The following is a 19,986-nucleotide window of genomic DNA, read 5'->3' as shown; positions in this document are numbered from 1 at the left end:
GCTGGCTGGGTCCTTGGGCCTCGGTTTCCTTGACTTTATAATAAAGGGGTTGGATTGGATGACTTCTAAACTCTTCCACCTCTGAAGCCCATTCACAATTCTAAGTCACCAGATCTCTCCAGACTTCAGTTTCCCCATCTTTAAAATGAGGGGGTTGGACAGATGGTCACTGAGGACCCTTCAAGCCCTCGAGCTAGAATGCTATGTCTCTTCCCAGGCTGTAAAAGAGTCCGGCTTGGAACCCAAGCCCTCAGAAGCCAAGCCTAAAACTGTTTCTACCTCACTCACAGGCCGGCCTTGCTTCCCTTGGGCCCTTTCTCTGTACTGGCCCTCAAAGCTCTCAGGCACCTCAGGCCACAGGAAGACATTAGCAAAACTGGCCTGAAATAGCAGGGAAAGTTTGTCTGGCTGTGGCCCCTCTGGGGCTGACAAAGGTTACAGTAGGTATTGCCATAGTACAGCGTGTTTGGGACCTGTGGCGGGATCTTCCAGGGCAGACCTGATAATGAAATTCTCCAACCCAAAGAACAGTGTTCTTCTAGAGCAGTGGGAAGGGAAGAGGGTGAGTGTTTGTTTTTTTAAAAAGGATATCTCAGGGCAGCTAGGTGTCGCAGTGGATAGAGCACCAGTCACCTAAAATAAATAAATGAATAAATGAAATAAAAAGGATATCTCATTTGGAGAAAAAGCTGCATTGGAGAAAGGAAAATGGAGGGAGGCTAGAGGTATAGCTGGTACCAGAAGGTAGAGAGGTAGAAAAACCACCTGCCACTCCTTCTATTCCAAGTCTGGGGTGGTTTTTCCAAGGGACAGCCCTGTGATGCCGTGAGCTGAGTATGAGAGGTGTGGCTTCTGATTGGCTGAGGCTCTGAGTTGACAACATTGTCATGTGCGGGCACCAGGTGGCAAATGCCACGGGGAGCTCCCTGGTACCACAGACTGAGTGGGGAAACCAGCCCCAAGTATGTCCCTTGAATTCTAGTACCTGCTAAGAGCAGGCATCACCCTGATGAGATTATTCTCTCCCTCTTTGGGTGGGCTAGGATCATAATTCTCTCAGACAAGGAACTGTCATGTACTCCTTCTCCTACTAGATAATCAGTATTTAGTGGGAAGGAGCCAAGCTGATGAAGAGAGAGATGTTCCTCTTTCCCTTAAGAGCAATCAGAGAAAGTGGCTTTTATTCCAAACTCGTTATAACCCTACACTACAGATATTCAATGTGCACTAGATAGATATAATTATAGCCTGGGTACCCCTTCTGGAGATAGGAGAATACAGGAGAGACAATGCAGCCTCAGTGATGCTGTATCCTGTTTGTCACTTCCCAAACAGGGAACTGGCTGGGAAGATGGTGCCCTTCTCCTACTCCACAAAGGTGGAAATTCCAGTCTCTCTCAGAAACGAGGGGAGCCCAGTCCCAGATCGTATATCTATCTGTGCCCCACTCAAGCCATCAGAATTTATGCTGGATGGCCACATCCCACATATTCCACATGGTTTTAGGACTTTATGGTTTATGCAGTGATGGAAGGAAGAGTTTGGACACTGTGTGTGCAGCAGGTCAGGTGCCTCCCCACAGGCTCTCTGTCCCAAAAGGCAGGTGCTCTCTCACAGATCTACTCCTGCAAGTGACTAAGACCAGAGCTTTGAACCAAGGAGCAAATTGTGGGAATGCTGGTGTGAGAACAATTCCTGGCCAGCTCGCCCAAAATACTCCGAGCTAGCCCAGATGTCCAAATGACTTCTTAAATGTCTACCAAGGAAAGATCAGCCTGCTGGCAAGAAATAAGCCAGAAGTCACCGCTGATGCCAGGGCCGCCAGGAGCAATGAGAACTCTTCCTTCCCCCAGTTTTCTAAGAACCTGGCTGAAATTGACCTGAAAGTGACCACTGACCATGCAGATGAGTTTTCAACCATTGGGTGCTTTTTAGGGCTGCTGCAGAAGGAATTACTTCTAAGGGGATGAAATCCAGATGGGGTCAATCTGTATAGTAGGGCCACTATCTAGCAGAATTTCTTCCTCCCTCTTATAACGTGGATTGGGCTCCATTTTCCCTGAAAGGCAATAAAGCTGTCCCCGGGACTTGCTTGACCCCAGAGGACAATGGCTTGAGTTGTGTCCCACTTGGCAGATTCCTGGTAGCCTCTGGCTGCACCGATGAGACTTCCTGGCCACCTAAGGTCATAAAAAGTCCCTTCTATGTGTGGTCAGACCATAGAGTCCCACCTGTGTGTTTAGACTTGGAGGATACTTCAAGACAATGAGCCCCACATCCTGCCCTGCTGACCAAATGCCCTTCTGGCTACCTCTGCCTGAGTTGGAATATCTTTGTTCAATATCCTTTCCATGCTATGGCTAAGTAAACCTCCATTCCTATATCAAACCTAAACTGACAGGTTTCGGTCAGGACTGCTGCTAACAATATGTCATGGAGTTAAGCTGCTACTTGGGGCTTCTCTTTGAGTGTTTTCATGTTCTTCCCATAATTCTGTGATGTAGGTGTTGCAGGGATTGGTATCCCCATTTTAGAGATGAGAAAACTAAGGTAGATATGACCATGGTCAAATGTCTTTGTGACTTAGGGGCATAATCTTCCAGGACAGACCTGAGAGGCGAAGTGAGTTGCCCAGGGTTTATGTAACTGAGAAATCTGCATTCGAACCCAGTCCCTCCAGATGCCAAACCCAGAGACTTTCCCATTATTGGCCTCAATTTTCCATTGTGTTCTCCCCTTCCCCCCCCCAACCAGCCCCACTCCAGCCAGGACCAGTAACCAACCATAAAATAACCTGTTAACCTGTCAGCAGAGATCCTATCAGCCCATCAGTTCATCTGCCTGGGGAGGCTGTTTGTGACTAGCTACCCACACTGGGATCCTTACAGAGGAAAAGGAAGTCCTAATGCTCACAGCAGGATTTCTACTTCAGCCAAAAGAGTTTCAGGCCTAGAGTCAGGAAGACCTCAGTTCAAATCCAGCCTCAGACATGTACTAGTTACATGATTCTGGGCAAATCACTTAACCTCTGTTTGCCTCAGTTTCCTCATCTGTAAAATGGGAATGATAATAATAACACCCCCCCCTCCTTCAGAACTGTTGTAAGGATAAAATGAGGTGATGGTTGTAAAGTGCCTAGTACAATGCCTGGCACACAGTGAGTGCTTATTATAAATGTTAGCTACCCTTACTATTATTATTAAGTAAACAAAGCCAGGAAAACAAAATCCCACAATGATTACAATAATGTAGGCAGAAAAAACAACAAAACAATACCGAATGTTATGACATTACAGTGGCCAAATTGGACCCTGAAGAAGAAAGATGTAGCTCCCATCCTTCCTTACAGAGGTGGGGTACTATGGGTGTAGAATACTGCATACAGTGTGGGACTTGGGACTTGGTCGACGTGTCTTAGTTTTACTGAGAAGATATTTTTTCCTCTCTTTTTAATTCTTTACTCTAAAGCAGGGGTTTTTACCCTTTTTATGAGCCATGGATCCATTTGATAGTCTCCCGAAGCCTATGGACCCCTTTTCAAAATGCTGTTCTTAAATGCATAAAATAAAATACGTTGGATTACAAAGGAAACCAATTATATTGAAATACAGTGATTGAAAGGCAGCTACCTAGTGCAGTAAAAAGAGCACCAGGCCTGGAGTCAGGAAGCCTCATCTTCATGAGTTCAAATCTGGCCTCAGACACTAGCTGTGTGACCCTGAACAAGTCATTTAACCTTCTTTGCCTCAGTTTCCTCATCTGTCAAATGAGCTGGAGACGGAAATAGCAAACAACCCCAATATCTCTGCCAAGAAAACCCCAAATGGGGTCATGAAGAGTCAGACATGACTGAACAACAGCAGTGTTCAAAAGAATTTTTTTTAAGTTCACAGACTCCAAATTAGAAATCTCTGCTTTAAGGAATGGTGGCTCTCTGGAGGGGGTGGGGTGGGGAAGAGAACAAAGATTTGGACATATAAACTGTGAAAACGAAAGATGTCAATAAAAATTTTCAGGTGTTTTTAAAATAAAGTGTATTCTTTGGAGGAAAAAATAGTTGAGTTGTTAAACCTATACAACAGTGAATGGTGTGCTTCAGCAGACTCACAAAAGAGCTGGTTGTTTAATTATTAGTGTAAGCATTTATGCTTCAGAGATGGGAAAATGCTACTGTAAATAAGGGCTTAGTTTATTATTTTGTTGATTTCTAGACTTAGGAAAATGATGTAGAAAATGTTAAAGATGTAGATTAAACTTAAAAGTGTGTCCCTTGTACTTTTTTTTCCCCAGGGAGCAGGTTGTTAAACATTTACCAGTACAACCCTACCTATAAACCTGTACCGAGTGACAGAATTTAACCCCAAACTGCGAAATAATCAAAGTAGGATTTTGTCCCTCCAATCTCCTCCTGGCACCCTTACCTCATTCCCACAGGGCTTGGCGCCCCACCTCCATCATGACTGCGCATGCTATATTTAACCGATAAGGGCTTAAAGTGTTCTCTCTTCCAGGGAATGTTTACTCAATGCAAAAGAACTCCAGAAGATCAAAAAACCCTTCAAGACCCAAAGAAATAAGTGATAGCCTTGGAAGTCTGTTCAACAAACAGCCCCCATAACATGCAAGCTCCAAAAAAAGATACTCAGAGACCCTATAGGCCAGAAAACTTTTTGGCCTCTGGACCCTTTTTTACATGCTTAAAAATTATTAAGGACATGCCAAAGAGCTTTTGTTTATATCTATCAATATTTACCCTATTTGAAAATAAATCATCTTAGAATTATTACAAAAATAGTTTTAACTTTGTGGGTCCCCAAAAAGGCCTCAGGGGTCTCTGCTTGTCCAGCCCATACATACCCTTCTTCCTCCTGTGCCTTTATCCAACTCACTTTCCTCTTTCTTTCCTCCTCCCTTTCCCAGCTCTCCCTTCCATCTTTCCCGTCCTTGCCCCACTGAGCACCTGTCCACCTGCCAGCACCTAGCCCTGTGCCTGGGATATAGACCCTAGTTCATTGACTGACAGGTGGGCAGGGAGAGGCTGCACTGGGTCCAGAAAATCCCCTACCAGCCAGAATTCCACTTGAAGGTTGGCTTCTGTTATCTTATCTCCTACTGACTCTCTTGGCTTCTGATTGATTTTCTAAGTCATTACAAGGTCAGTCACCTTGCTTTCCACGATTGTACTGGGTCACCTTTGTCCAAAGGTGCCCTCCTAGACTTGGCTTTGCCTCCATGGCTGGCCCAAGCCCAGAAAACACCTGGAAAAGGCCCAGGAACCTCCCTTACCACGATCCTCTTGTAGGGATAAGAAAGAAAAATGTCTTACAAGGTCACATAGAAAGACCACTATAGTTCTCACCAAGAAACCAGCAAGAGCTCTGAATCTTGGATTCTGTCACTTCATCACCACCCTTACCTCCCCAATGTGCCTTTTAAAAGAGACTCCTTGAGGATAGGAACTTTTTTTTTTGCCTCTTTTTGTATCCCCAGTGATTAGCATTGAGCCTGACACATAGTAAGTGCTTAATAAGTGTTTACTGAAAAAAATGAATGTTGAAAATAAAATAAATAAATACTTTTTTTAAGAAAGAAAAAATAAGTGTTAATTGAATGAATTATGAATAGAGCTCCGAACCTGGAGTCAGGAAGACCTGGGTTATGATCCTATCTCGAGCACTTACTAGCTTCTTGACCCTAGGTAAATCACTGTTTCCTCATCTGTTGTATGAAGGGGTCAGACTCAATGGCTTCTGAGTTTTCTTCCAGCTCTAACTCAATGATCCCTAAGCCTTTACCTACTTTTCCTTACACAATAGATGGAGTACTAAGCCTAGCATTAAGAAATACTTCTGTTCAAAGCTTGCAAGTGACTTTTCCCAACCTTGTGACCACAGGCGAGCCTGGTCTTTCTCTGAGACTCTTCTTCTTCCCATCTGTGAAAATGGAATAATAATTCCTGGAGAACTTAAGGTATTGTTGTTCGTCCTTAACTCTCTAAGAGGACCAATGACAGGGCATGCCTTGCCTTGCACATGAATTGGATTTCAGTGAGGCAGCCTCACTCTCTGCTCCAGGGCCATCACAGTCCAGTGGCAAGACAAAGGTCTTGGGTGGGTGAACTTGGCCTTTCTAAATTCAGGTCTTTCCCAGGTCTCAGTTTGTCTAAGGCCACACCCACTCAAAGACTATGGGCTAGGTAAGAATTGAGACAAAAGATGGCCCAATTTGCCATCATAAAGACACCAATCTAGGAGGAATGGACCCTCCAAGTTTCTGGCCAGAACAGAAAACAAGTGCTATTTACACTCATTCTATGCCATCAGCCCTAGGAGGTAGGCACTCTTATCATCCCCATTTTACAAATGAAGAAACTGAGGCAGGTAGGTGCAATCTGAGACCAGATTTGAACTCAAGTCCTTCTGACATCAGTTCTAGCCCTCTACTGAGCTGTAGATAGCTGTCTGTGTTTCCCTTTGCCATTAACTGGCAGGCATTTTTACATGATTCTTTTTTCTTTTTCTCTAAGCTGTCTTTAATTTCTGATTTTTTTTGTTAATATGAACTAAAGTTGGCCATAAATGCTTTATGATTTAAATCTGTTAGCAAATTGTGCACAGGGAGAATTGGAATGGAGGAAGCCAGTGACTAGCTTGGCATACACAGAGATAATCAGGACAGATTTCATTTAGGACTCTGCCTAAAACGTTAGGATTTCCCCTCGATAAAAGAGTGAGAGATTTTTGGGGGTTTGATTCCGTTAATAACTTGAATAAGTTCTTAAATAGTAAAGATGAACCATTTCACTGTGGACATTTTATCCCATGAGTAAGCTGAGTTCAGGTAGCATAAAGTGACAACGCCATCTGCTGGTTACAAGTAAATATCTAACCATGCTTTTCACCCCACCCCCTCCCGGAATTTTAGATATTATTGGGTTTTTAAAGCAGAATTTCCTACATTATTGTTCATACATGCATTTTAATGCCACTTTTTCCTGAATTTTCACTTTTAAAATATTTTATATTAACTCATTTTCCTTTATAACTAGAGTTTAGAATTGAAGTTAGCTTGACCTTGACTCTTTTTGGAGAATATTATTGTATATTAGAACTTTTTCATTCATTTTATGTTTGTTAAATATTTCTTTTCAATTTCATTGTATAATTGTACAATTCCATTATTTCCTCTTTTGATATTTTAATTTTTCCCCTTCTAACTGAAGTTATCCATTAGATTTCATTTTGAATATTTTATTTTGGATTGTTTATCTTTTTCAATTCGTATCAGTGCACCGGTTTTCACTATGCTCTGTCTACTACACCCGTATGTTGTGTTTGTACATTAATGCTTATTATTAGATGTAGCCAAAGAGAACTCTAGCTGGTATATAATTGCACACTGCTGGACAAGCAGAGTGCCACTGTTGTCATAGCTGTTTATTTGCATGTTCCCCTTTGTAGACACTAGCTGTTGCTGTTATTGCTGCTAATTTGCATAACTGATTGCTGATATTCATTGAGTTTTGAAACTTGGTTTACTTTTCTGATCAGTTAGTAGATAACCTTTTTTTGTGGGCTGCTCAGTCATTTCAGTTATGACCCCATTTGGGGCTTTATTGTCAAAGATACAGGAGTGGTTTGCCACTTCTTTCTCCAGCTTACTTGACAGATGAGGAAATGAGGCAAGCAGGCTTAGGTGACTTGCCCAGGGCCACACAGCTAATAATAAGTATCTGAGGCCAGATTTGAACTCAGGAAGATGTCCTGAGTCCAAGCCCAGCACTCTATCCACTGTACCATCTAGCTGCCCTGCATAATCCTTTACTGATCAGTTAAATTTTAGCATTGATCTTTTGATGAATGTCAACATTCATACGGGATTACTGATACTTGAAGTAGACCTTGTATAGAACTGAGAGTATTAATAAAGTATTAGAAGACAAAATACAGGAGATGGGAGATTGCAGAATAACCTCTTTTGAAATGAGGTTATGAAAAGCCCCTAAGGTTTCATTTTGTAAGTTCACCAGACTCAATGGATCACTCAGCCACACCTGACAAAATCCAAATAGAGATTGGAAGTTGATTTACAGTCAGATATTGTAGGAAAATCATAGCAATACCAAGTACAGGGAATATACATGTTAGGATATATACTAGGGCTCTCACCCAGACAGGAAGCTGAGACAGGATTGTCACCGTCAGAATCAGTCATCTCATCAGACACCGGGCTTGTGAGGGACGCTAAGTCCCATATTGTTTTCTCTATATCAGAAAGAGATAACTCATTGCGCAAAAGGTGCTAGATCATTCCCTAAGTCCTACAGAGGAACAATGTTGTATATCAGGTAAGGTTGATCCCCTGGATTATAGAGAGAAACCTCTCTTGTGGGCAGGCCCAGGATTAGATGAATACTAGCAAAAGGACACTACTGGTCCAAATTAAGAATTTTCTCAGAAGAGGACTCCTTTATTTTGTGGAGAGTGACCTTGATGGGAAATCAAGATTACAAGTGTGCCAAAGGCATTATGGAATTGGAAAGCCTTTAATATACAATAGAGGAACCGAGTAATGGCAAGACTCAATGGAATGACTTAGAGACATGGGGGGGGGAGCTTTGTCTATTTAACCTAGACATCACATGACAGACTCATTTACCAAAACTTGAGAAGCATTTTAGCAGTGGTGAAACACCAAGATCTTATGGAGAACCCACCAGGTATTGAAGAATTGTTGGAGTCAGGGCACAAAATGGAAAAAAATCTCGAAGATATGAAGAATAATCCCGATTGGGAAACCCCAGTGCATGGACTAAAGAAACCACTAGAGATTCAAGGTTAGGCCTCAAGAAACCTTTTGAAGGAAGGTACCATGGACAAAACTGATCCTGTCAGAAAGGTCCTGGGGCAAGGTTAATAGAGAAAACAGACTGAGAGCCAAGAACTGCCAATGGGAGAAAATAACAGGGACAGAATTATCTTCCATCAGAACTGCAGAGATGATCCTACTTAAATCCCTTGGAAAAGACTGTGGGTCTCAGAAGCCCCAGGAGCTAGGGACCCTAGGACCAGCTTGGGGAAAAAGGAGAGATAGCCAAGGAAGGAGATCACCCAACCCCTCCACCTCACCAACAATTCCTAATGTGTCTTTTCCATCTGGGTTCGTGGGACTTCATACAAAGGTGAGAGTAAAGGCTGAGGATGTAGACTGCTGTCTGGGCCAATGAAACCCAAGTGAGCAATATGTTACAGTCATTCTGGGAGAGACATTTGAAGAAAATGCCTCCACAGCCTCTAAAACAGGGCTTCTTCATCTTTTTTTTTGTCACAGGCCAGTTTGGCAAGATGGTGAAACTGATGGTCCCCTTCTCAAAATCATGCTTTTGGTTTTTCTTATAATTATACATTATTTATTTTAACTTTTTTTTAAATTTTGAGTTCTAAATTCTCTCTATTCGTCCAACCCTTCCCCCACCCATTGAGAAGGCAAGTAATATGATATCAATCAATACATGTGAAGTCATGCAAAACATAATTCCATATTAACCATTTGGGAGGGGAAAGGCAAGAAAAATAAAGTGAAAAAAGATATGCTTCAATCTACATTTGGAGTCCATCAGTTCTCTCTGGATTATAGATAGGAAATTTTCTTTTTTTAATCTATTTTTTCTAATTAAATTTTTTCTATGTAAAAAAATTTTTAACATTCATTTTTAAAATTTTGAGTTCCAAATTCTCTCCCACCCTCCCCTTTCTCCCACCTCATTGAGAAGGCAAGCAATTTAATATAGGTTACACATGTGCAGTCATGCAAAACATGTTTCCATATTAGTCATGTTGTAGAAGAAAACACAGATTCCCCTCCGCTTAAAAACATCAAGAAAAATAAAGTAAAAAATAATATGCTTCAATCTGGACTCCGATTCCATCAGTTCTTTATGTGGAGGTGAATAGCATTTTTCATCACGAGTCTTCTGGGATTTTCTTTCAGGGGTGGGAAGCCTTCGGCCTTGAGGTCACATGTGGCCCTCTAGGTCCTCCGGTGTGGCCCTTTGACTGAATCCAAACTTCACAGAACAAATTCCCTTAATAAAAGGATTTGTTCTGCAAAACTTAGATTCAGTCAAAAGGCCATACTCAAGGACCTAAGAGGCCACATGTGGCCTCAAGGCTGCAGGTTCCACACCCCTGTCAGACTTAGATCATTGTATTGCTGACAATATCCAAGTTATTCACAGTTGATCATCACACAATGTTGCTGTTACTGTATCCAATGTTCTTCTGGTTCTGCTTACTTCACTTCACATCAGTTCATGTAAGTCTTTCCATGTTTTTCTGAAAGCATCCTGCTCAGTATTTCTTTTTTCTTTCTTTCTTTTTTTTTTAATGTAAAGTATTTTTTTAGGGAAAGAAATTTTAAAGAGATACACAGTCAGGCTCAAGTTGTGCAGTTCACAAGCGTGGTGGGGCAGAGGAAAAAAAGTCATATTTAACCAAGGACTAAGCTGGACTTGCCGCCAGGTTGATATCTTTCAGATGGTGCTGGTGTTGATGCAACTGGGCTGGGAAAAGGTGCAGCAGGTACAGATTTCTCTTCATTCTGTCCCAGGTCAACCTGTCAGTCTACCTCCCCATTTTCATGCACGTCACCTTCTCCCTCTGGACCTAAAAAGTCTCCAGGACCTACTTCAGAAGAGTTTCTTCTTTGGAGTCCAGATGGTTCAGAATTATCCCTACTAGACTTAGCCTCTGCTGACTTGGCCCAAGAAGGTCGATTTTCTTCAGGTGTTCCAAAAACATTAGATGCCATTTTGTTCTTCCTCACTCGTTGTTCTGTAGACTCATCAAAGCCCAAAGTAAAATTAGAACCACCATCTGAAGAACATAACACCCAGGAACTGTTTCTATCATTGGGGTCCACACCCTTGAAGGTGGTGGTGGTCATACTGAAGCCAGAGACCGACCAGGGTGAGGGAGGATAGATGGGTGAACAGACAGAGAGCCATGTGGCTCCTGGACAAGGTCCAACTGAACACACTCACAGATACACAAACAAAATTTAAAAAAAAAAGACCCACCCTCTCTCCACATTTCTTCTAGCACAATAGCATTCCATCATAATCATGTGCCACAACTTGTTCAGCCATTCCCCAATTGATGGGCATCTCCTCAACTTCCAACAGAATAATGCTTTTAAATACATAAAATAAAATGTGTAAGATTACAAAGGAAATCAATTAAATTGAAATACAGTTAACAAAAATCATGTTGTTGTTGTTTAAAGTTCACAGACCCCAGGTTGGGAATCCCTGCTCTAAAATGATTTGGCTTTGGAAGACCTCCTTGAAGAGGATGTCTGAGGAGGAAGGAGTTCTTGTCCTCCAAAGAATGAGTGAAGCTACACAGTCAAGTAAAGAGAAGAGGAAGAAGAGAAGAGGAAGAGGGGCTGGTAATTCCCTATTCAGGGGTTAGCAAAGTGGCTATTCATCAACCTGATAACAACAATACAGAGGTTTACTATCTTCCTGGGGCAAGTATAAAAGATAGAACATAAAACCTCCCAAGACTCATTCAAGTAGATGACAATTACCTACTTATCTTCATTCACATGGACACAAACGTCACTGCCAGAAGAAACATAACAAATATTGCAAATGATTATGAAGTATTTGGCAAGAAACTGAAGACCATAGGGGTACAGGTTGTGTTTTCCTCATTGTTGCCCATATGAGACAAGAGATACAAAAGAGAAAGATTAATTTGGGAAGTGAACAGCTGAGTAAGAAGGTGGTGTGTGAAAATAGGATTTGAATTTCTGGACCATGGCCTGAAATATAGGAATGACAGATTCTTGGCTAGAGATGGAATACACCTAACAAAGCCTGGGAAAAATGTATTTGCTGGGCTTCTTGAAAATCTAATCAAAAGGGGTCTAAGCTACAAAGGAGGAGAGGGAGAATACTAACTCTCTACCTCTCTGTGTCTGTCTCTTTCTCTCTGTCTCTGTCTCTCACTCACTCTTTCTTCTTTTCATTAATTTATTTTGATTTATCAACAATCACTTCCATATGCTTTTGCATTTAAAATTTTTCTCCCCCTTCCTCTCCACCTCTCTCTCTCACAATCTGATATAGGCTATACCTACATATTCCTATTAAATGTATTTTCATATTTCACTCACTCTTTCTTGATAGAATAATAGATATATATGCACATACATACATGTATATGTACAGATCCCTAGAATTAGATAACATAAAAAGTAGCTACAAAGAAGGAAAAAGAATAAGCGTTGAGATGCCCAGAGATTCACAAGGGATGAAATCCCAGAAAGGAGTCAGTAGCAAAAAGCATAGCTTCATATACATACATACATAATGTCTATACACACCATGTCCAAAATCAGGCAACAAACCAGGAGAACTGGGGATCCCAATGCAAGGAGGCAAATTTGACCTCTCATCCTTTATGAGATGAAACTTATGAATGATCCATGGCTCCAGATGGGTGTTTCTTATTCAAAACAAACAGAATATGTTAAAAGGGGGGAGAGTAGCATTGTATATTAAGAAGGTATACACATGTAAGGAATCCAGGAACCAGAGGGGAAATACGATAGAGAATATTTGGGTGAAGGTCAGTGGAGAAAGAAATAGAAATGATTTTGCCATTGTAGTATACTAAAGACCACCTGGACAGAAAGAAGAAATAGATGAGAAGTTTGGAAAATGACACAAAGGCATGATATAGTAGAGAGGGAGGATTTCAATTCTTCAGACATCTTCCAGAACTCTTTCTACGCCAAAAGCAGAACAGTTACTAATTTCTTGACTTGCCTTGGTGATAATCTAATCAGGTGAAGGAACCAGTGAGGGGAAATTCTATTTTAGACCCAATTCTCTCTAACAGGGAGGCCCTGATTTCCACTGAGGTGGAAACAATGAGAACCCTGGGAGGAAGTGGTAGAGGAGAGGAAATCCAGGTATAATCTGACATTCACCTTAGATTCTGGGAAAAGTTTTCAAAAGGTTAAGAAGAAATATGGATAGGATCCCAAGGACTAAAGTGCTAAAGTGCTACAAGAGAAGTCAATATAAGAAGGATGAAATTGAGAAGACATAAAGGGAAACAGTTCAATGAGAAGAAATAGGATATGTCTGAAGAGACCCATGTGGGTGCATGAGGAACTCATCAACCAATTCAGTTTTTAAAAGGAAATGAAAGCAAGACCAGTCAATGGAGGATCAATCTAAAAGTGTGGCATAGTCCTACAAAAAGGGTGCAGAATGCTAAAGCTAAGAATGAGCTGCCAAGAGAAGCTAAAAACAAGAAAGGGAGGGGAGCTATATTAGGTGAAAAGAGAGCTCAAGAAAAAGAAGCAGAACCTTGCTTGGGGTAGATGAAGCAATGATAGCTGACACAAGAACAGCTTGGTTATTTTTTGCTTCTGTTTTCTCTACCAAGGAGAAAAGATCTTCTACTGGAGATGGCAGGGAAAAAATGGCTAATGGGGAGTCAATAGCCATGATAAGTAAAGAAAAAAGAGAAGGCCCAGCTTCCCTTGTTAAATGCGAGTCCCCTGGCCCAGGGAATGACATCCTCAGGTACTGAAAGAGCCAATCAGTGTGACTGATGACCACTGTCAGTGATCTTTGGAAGAGCATCAAAAATAGGAGAAGCGTCACAAGGCTGGGGAAGGACAAATGCGTTCACCGTTTTCATAAACAGGAAGAGAACAGTCTGACCCCACTCAGTCTACTATTCTGATGCCTTAGGTTTGGGAGCCAATTAAAATTATTTTCTTTTGAGTCACTAAAGACTCGGGAGAAGTCCACCCCCCACACCCTACCCCCAGAGAGGGCCCCTCCCCCATGAGGGCAAAGCTGTGGCTTTTGACAAGGGAAACCTAGAGAAGCTGGAGTCCTCTGGGGAGCCAGGATTTCATTGTGCTGTCTGTGGGAATCAAAGGGGTCTGCCCCTGCCTGGGCTGCCTCACAGCTGGGAGGAGAAGGCTGTAGGAACACAAAGGAACTGGGAAAAGATAGCTCCCCACCTTCAGGGCCTCCCCCTCAGGGAAGACTCCTGGGTTCTGTGACAAAAGCACCCACTCAACTCTGTGTGTGTGTGTGTGTGTGTGTGTGTGTGTGTGTGTGTGTACCATACAAAGCCCCTGTCATTGGGAAAAAGGAGCTGAGGGAGCAGGGAAGATGGAGGGGGATGGCTGCACAGCTGTGGGGCTGGGTAGGGAGGCGCTCCTTTATTTGCACTTTACCCTCAGCCTGCTCTGCCTTCCCCTTTGCTCTCTGGATTCCCAGTTTCATCATTCATTCATTCATTCACTCCACAAACATTTGCTAAGCATCTGCTGTGTGCAAGGCACAGTGAGGTATCACTGTTGTTCAGTCATTTTAGTGGTGTTTGACCCCATTTGGGGTTTTCTTGGCAAGGGTACTGGAGTGGTTTGCCATTTCCTTCTCTGACTCATTTGACAGATGAGGAAACTGAGACAAGCAAGATTAAGTGACTTGCCTAGGGTCACTCAGCAAGCCAGATCTGAACTCAGGTCTTCCTGACTCCAGGACTGAGACTATCCACTGAACAACCTAGCTGTCACTGATACAAAGTTCAACATTATGGCGTGCTTAAACTCCCTAGCCAGTGGGGCCTCCACAAACACTGCCCCATTCCCCTATATCACCATGTGTCTATTTCATATATACCCCTACCTATCAAAGCTAGATTGTAAGCTTCTCAAGGGCAGCATCTGTGTCATTTTTGTCTTTTCATACGCAGTCCTTAGCCTAGTGCCTGGACACTAGGCACACAAACTGCCCGAAGCCTGAGCTTAGCTCTGCACAGGATAGTTCAGCAAGCTGTCCCCTAAGCTGAGGGCCACAGGCATTGGGACACTCTGAATGTCCCTGAAGTAACTATGTCCACCAACAGGTGGAAGCAACCACCCAGCAGGGCTCTCGGCAGCCCTAAGGAGGCAAGAGTGTCAGACTTCAGCCTGCTCCTTCTTAACTCGTCCCTACACCAGAAAAGAAATAATCTCAGATAGGCCCAGAGACTGAACTGGCATGGAAGAGACACAATCCCTGGCGTCTCTTTGACATTCATTGGCTCATAACTCCAGAGCTGGAAAGGACCCTAGGGACCATCTAATCCAAACCCCTATTTTTACAAATCAGGAAACTGAGGTGCAGAGAGTTTAAACAATTTGTTCAGAGCCAGGAAGAAAATGTTGGAGTTGGGATGTGGGCGAGGCCCTCTCACTCCAGAGCTCAGTCACTGCATGCTTTCCTTTTAGGTAGGAATCATGGAGTTAAAGCCTGAAAATGTTCTTATGGATCCCAATCTCCCATCCTCTCCCAGGACCTCATCTGCCTCTGGACCTGATTTTGCCCTCATCAGGACCTAGCATTCTTGTCTCTCAATTCTCCCAGGCCATCCCTCCTCTTCTGACCCTCCATGCTCGTGTAAGCCCAGGAATTTTGCATGTTGCTGCTTGTACATGACATCAGACTGGTAGAGAGAATGCTAGTGCAAAGCTTCAGACCTGGGTAAGGGCCAGAGTTGGGGCAAGAGCTTTGGAAAGAGAAGACATGCTTTACTGGAGAGTTTCTTTGGATTCGGCTCCAGGAAGGAGTTGGAGCATTGGAAATATCAGGCATGTAGAGGAAGCTACCTCTCATATAGGTCCTTAGCTCTGTGTCAGCATTCTCTCTAGAAATCCAAAGTCTTGCCTAAACAGCGGTTTGCAAAATGTCCCAGGCTTGGCTGAAAACTGGGTTATACGGCACCCTCACCCCCCTGTCCTTCCATTGTTCCAATGTTGGCTCATCTCCATGAGTCTCTTTTTCTGCTCCTGGTCCTAATTATTGGATGCAGCTGAAAGAAGTCACACAGATATCCTAAAATGTGCACTGCAAAATTTATGTCATCTCCCCTCAACTCAGTACAGTTCCAAGGTGATCCTTTCCTTCAGCTCTGATTAGCTATCACCCTCCCCATCTCTCAACCTCACCCCCACCCTCCCACCAACAGCTGAACTCCCCTCCTACTTCACTGAGAAGATTGAGGCCATCTGTCTAGAGCACTGTCCCATCCCCTCTAGCACACCTCAGAATGCCTATGTCTTCACTCAGCTGCTGCTGCTCCCCTCCAGACTCAGAGTACAAAGTGGCCCTTCAGCTAAAGTTAACTGCTTCACTTAGGACTTTCATTCCAGCCCTCCTCTGTGACCTTGTTCCATTTATCCATTTATTTATCATTCTTTCTCACCCATCTACAAGCTCTCCCCATACTGACTCCTCCCCTTCTTCCTGCTAATATGCCAGATATAGAGACTAGGAATGCAGCTGCGTGCCCTGGGGAGATGTAGGATTGCCCTACCACTACCCCAAAATAAAAAAAAAAAACCTCCCTTAACCTGGTTACAGTCTCAAGCCAATATTCTATTTTTTCATCTCTTCACTATTAAACTTCTAGAAAGAACAGTCTACATTCACTAACTACCCACCCACTTCACCAGCCACTCACTTCACAGCCTCCTGGCATCTGGTTTCTGTCCCCATTGAAACTTTAATGGATCTTTGATCTCGGTGATGTGAACATTTCCTCCAGTGATACAGACCAAATTCATCTTCAATTTCTCATCTTGCACAACTCTTGTCCTTTCCTGTCTTGGACCCTACTATCAATTGCATAGATCCCATTGCAGTCCTACAGCTGCCTACCTCTTGTCCTTCACCCTAGCTCCATCAGTAGCCCCATAGCAACTCCATGCATTCTACTGAAACTGCACTCTCTCTCTCTCTCTCTCTCTCTCTCTCTCTCTCTCTCTCTCTCTCTCTCTCTCTCTCTCTCTCTCTCTCTCTCTCTGTTTCCCCCATCTCTATCTCTGTCTCTCCTTGTTTGACTCTGTGTGTGTGTGTGTCTGTCTGTCTCTCTCTCTCACCACCGATGACCTTCTGATAGCCAAATTTGAGAAGATCCACTCAACTCAGTCTCTAAATTTTAGAGTTTCTATAAAAGGGCAGAACAGAAGCAGGCATACTTTTTGTGAAATCAGCCAAATCTCACTGTTTGCTGTCCCCAAGTCTGAGTTAACTGACTACCTATGACCCTCTAGGTACCTTTGAGTGGCACAATGCTGCCTAAGCTTCAGTAAAAGACCCTTAAGTGTCTTCCTATAGTCCATGTGCATGCTTCTTTTCTCCTTCTAGAGAAATACCCTCCTCCCCTTCCAGGCAGGCCGGGCTATCATACTTCACTTACCACCTCAGACCTGGACCAGCATCCCAACTCCAGCCCTGGACCCTGAGTTTATGATTGGAGAGAGTTCAACACATTTAGTCAACCAAGCCCAGAGCCTCTGGAAACAGTAATCAAATCAACACTACCATTCCTGGAATGGATTGTCAATCAATTGCCCTGTGTCTCCACTCACCATCCCTGTAATTTCCTAAGGCAAGCCACCCCTTCCTGGCTACCACTCCAAGAAGTGTATGAGAAAACACAAATTCTATGGTCAGAAATCCCAGGTTCCAATTTTGTCACAGATGCCCACTACCTGTGTGACCATGACCAAATCACCTAAAGCTCCTGGGCCTCAGTTTCCTCACCTATACAATGAAATGTGTTGGCCTTTGAGGCCCTTTCTAGTTTTGGAGCTATGATCTTCTGAATCTCTGATGCTATCTGAGTAACCCTGGAATATTCACTCACATTCCTGGGCCTCAGTTTCCTCATCTATGAAATGAGGGTGTCCAGCTAAATGGCCTCTAAGGACCCTCCTAGATCTAGAATCTTTTCTACATATTCTATCCTTCCCTTTTTGAAATGTAAGCTCCTTGAAGGCTGCACCTACCATGCTTTTTGTGTTATCTCTCCAGTGCTAAGCACAATTATTGGCATACAATGAGCATTAGGTAAATGTTTTTTATTCATATATTGATTGAGAGACCTAGCTTGGAAGACCAAATTAGAGGTTATTGCAGTGGTACTGAGGTACTGAACAAGGGTGGCAGCCATGTGAGTGGAGAGAAGGGGACAAATGCCAGAGATCAAGTCCAACCCCTTTATTTTACAGATGAGGAAATTGAGGCCCAAGGAAGTTAAATGACATCTCCAAGGTCGTAAGGGTAGAAAGTGACAAAGGCAGTTTTTGAACTCAGGTCCTCTGAGCATGTTGGATTTGAGATTTCCGATTAGAGATGTCCAGTGGGAAGTTGGCAATATAGGACTGATATTCAGGAGAGAAATTATTACTCATCCATTAACCTTGTCTCATCTGGGACATCACATAGGGGCCAGCATAGCACTGAGGTAACCTCTCTTTAAAAAGTATGTGATGTTGAAACTCAGTTCAATCCAATCCAATGGCACTACCCAGCACCTGATTAGATGGGAAGAGGCGAAGGGAAGGAAGGAGTCAAAGGTGATTCTGAAGGGAAGCCATTGATAAAGGAAAGGAAGTTTTAGGGAAAGATGAGAAACTCTGCTTTGGATATGGCGAGTTTGAGGTAGTCGGTGAGATCTCTAGGGGGAGACAGCTAGCTAAAGGAAAGGCTGAGGATGAGGGAATCGATGAACAAGATGGATTCCTATCCACCAACCTCCTTTTCTTCCTTTAAGACCCAGTTCTAAGCTCCTTTGAGAAGATGGCTTTATGACTGTGCAATGCCTGCAGAAAACATCCTTCTATGCTATTAGAGGTTCCCAGTTGGACCCCCAATGGGAACCCAGGATCCTAACCCTGCCACCTCCATGGCTAAATCCCACTGAGCACTCTCACCTCTGTTTTGAGAGACCACAGCAGCTGATGTGTGATGGGGAGTAGAGACCAGAACTCTAGGAATGGGTAGGGGACAAGGTTGACCCTTTCCATATCCCTATCTCTTTGGAGGGTAAATTCAAGGCATTAAGAAGGAATGCAGATGTGTAGTCCTCACAAGGTCTACAGTGTCACAGCTGAAATGAGAATCAACCACAAGAGATAGCAGGATAACACAGCATGGCAACATGGGGAGATACAGACGCTAAGTCCCACTGGCCTTCGGAGGAAAGAATGGCCCATAGAAGAGCTGATTGGACCTGAACTGGACCTGGAAGCATGGGTAAGATCTACAGACAGAAGAGGGTAGTCTCATGCAGTAAGTGGGGGGAGAAGGAGCAGGGAGAAAACACTGAGATTGGCGTGCTGTACTTGGCCTCACCAGACACTTGGAATCTTGCCCCAGATACTACCCATGTGACCTTGGACAGATCACAACCTACCTGGGCCCCAGTTTCCTCCCCTGCAAAATGAAGGGCCTGGACTAGATGGCCCCTGAGGTCCCTTCCAACTCCAGCTCAATGATCCTGCCCCTTCATTGTGTGCTTACTGAAAGGGACAGAAAAAGAACATTGGTGTGTAAGGAACAAGGATTAAAAAAAAATCAGCTGGAGAAAAACATCTCCTCAGCTAAAAATGCTTGAGGAGAGATTCAAACTGTTCTAAGGACCTGCGAGAAAACTGGGCCTCAGACAAATGAACTGAGAGAATCTCTCTGAAGGAAGAGCACTGAGGTAAAGGTGGCTGCAATGCATTGGGGGCCATCAGCTCGTTCGCATGAGATTCTTTTCAGAATCTTGAGGGACGTAATTGATAAACTATTAATCAAATAACTGCTTGGGAATATGCAAAGATTACATAAGGACTGATCCAAGGTCCTCCAGTTCTAAATCTTTAATCCCCAGCTTCTAGGATTTGTGGAGAACATCTCCCATCATTAGGGGCAGGGGTGAGAGAGGAGAGGGTTCCAAGTATTTCCATGGAAATTAAGGGTCACAGGCTTTAAAGATCCTCTGGGAAGGGCTCTGTAAAAATGGCTGAGACAGGGGGTTCTCCCCAAACTCCAGGAGGATGAGCCAATCAATTACCAGCTTGAAGTATATTTTCCTTGGGAGAGGAGAGATAACCTAAGAATGGTCTTCAGGCATT

General features: G+C 43.3%; 1 pseudogene; it reads right to left on the bottom strand.

Annotated features, from left to right (window-relative positions):
- Positions 1-10,485: 10,485 nt before the first annotated feature.
- On the bottom strand, positions 10,486-10,809 carry LOC110221177 (jupiter microtubule associated homolog 1 pseudogene; annotated as a pseudogene).
- Between the last annotated feature and the right edge of the window lie 9,177 nt (positions 10,810-19,986).

The sequence above is a fragment of the Phascolarctos cinereus genome, unplaced genomic scaffold (assembly GCF_003287225.1).
Source record: "Phascolarctos cinereus isolate Bilbo 61053 unplaced genomic scaffold, phaCin_HiC Scaffold_5;HRSCAF=322, whole genome shotgun sequence".
Taxonomy (NCBI): Eukaryota; Metazoa; Chordata; class Mammalia; order Diprotodontia; family Phascolarctidae; genus Phascolarctos; species Phascolarctos cinereus.
The sequence above is the reverse complement of the archived record's forward strand: the minus strand, read 5'-3'. Positions and strand labels throughout refer to the sequence as shown.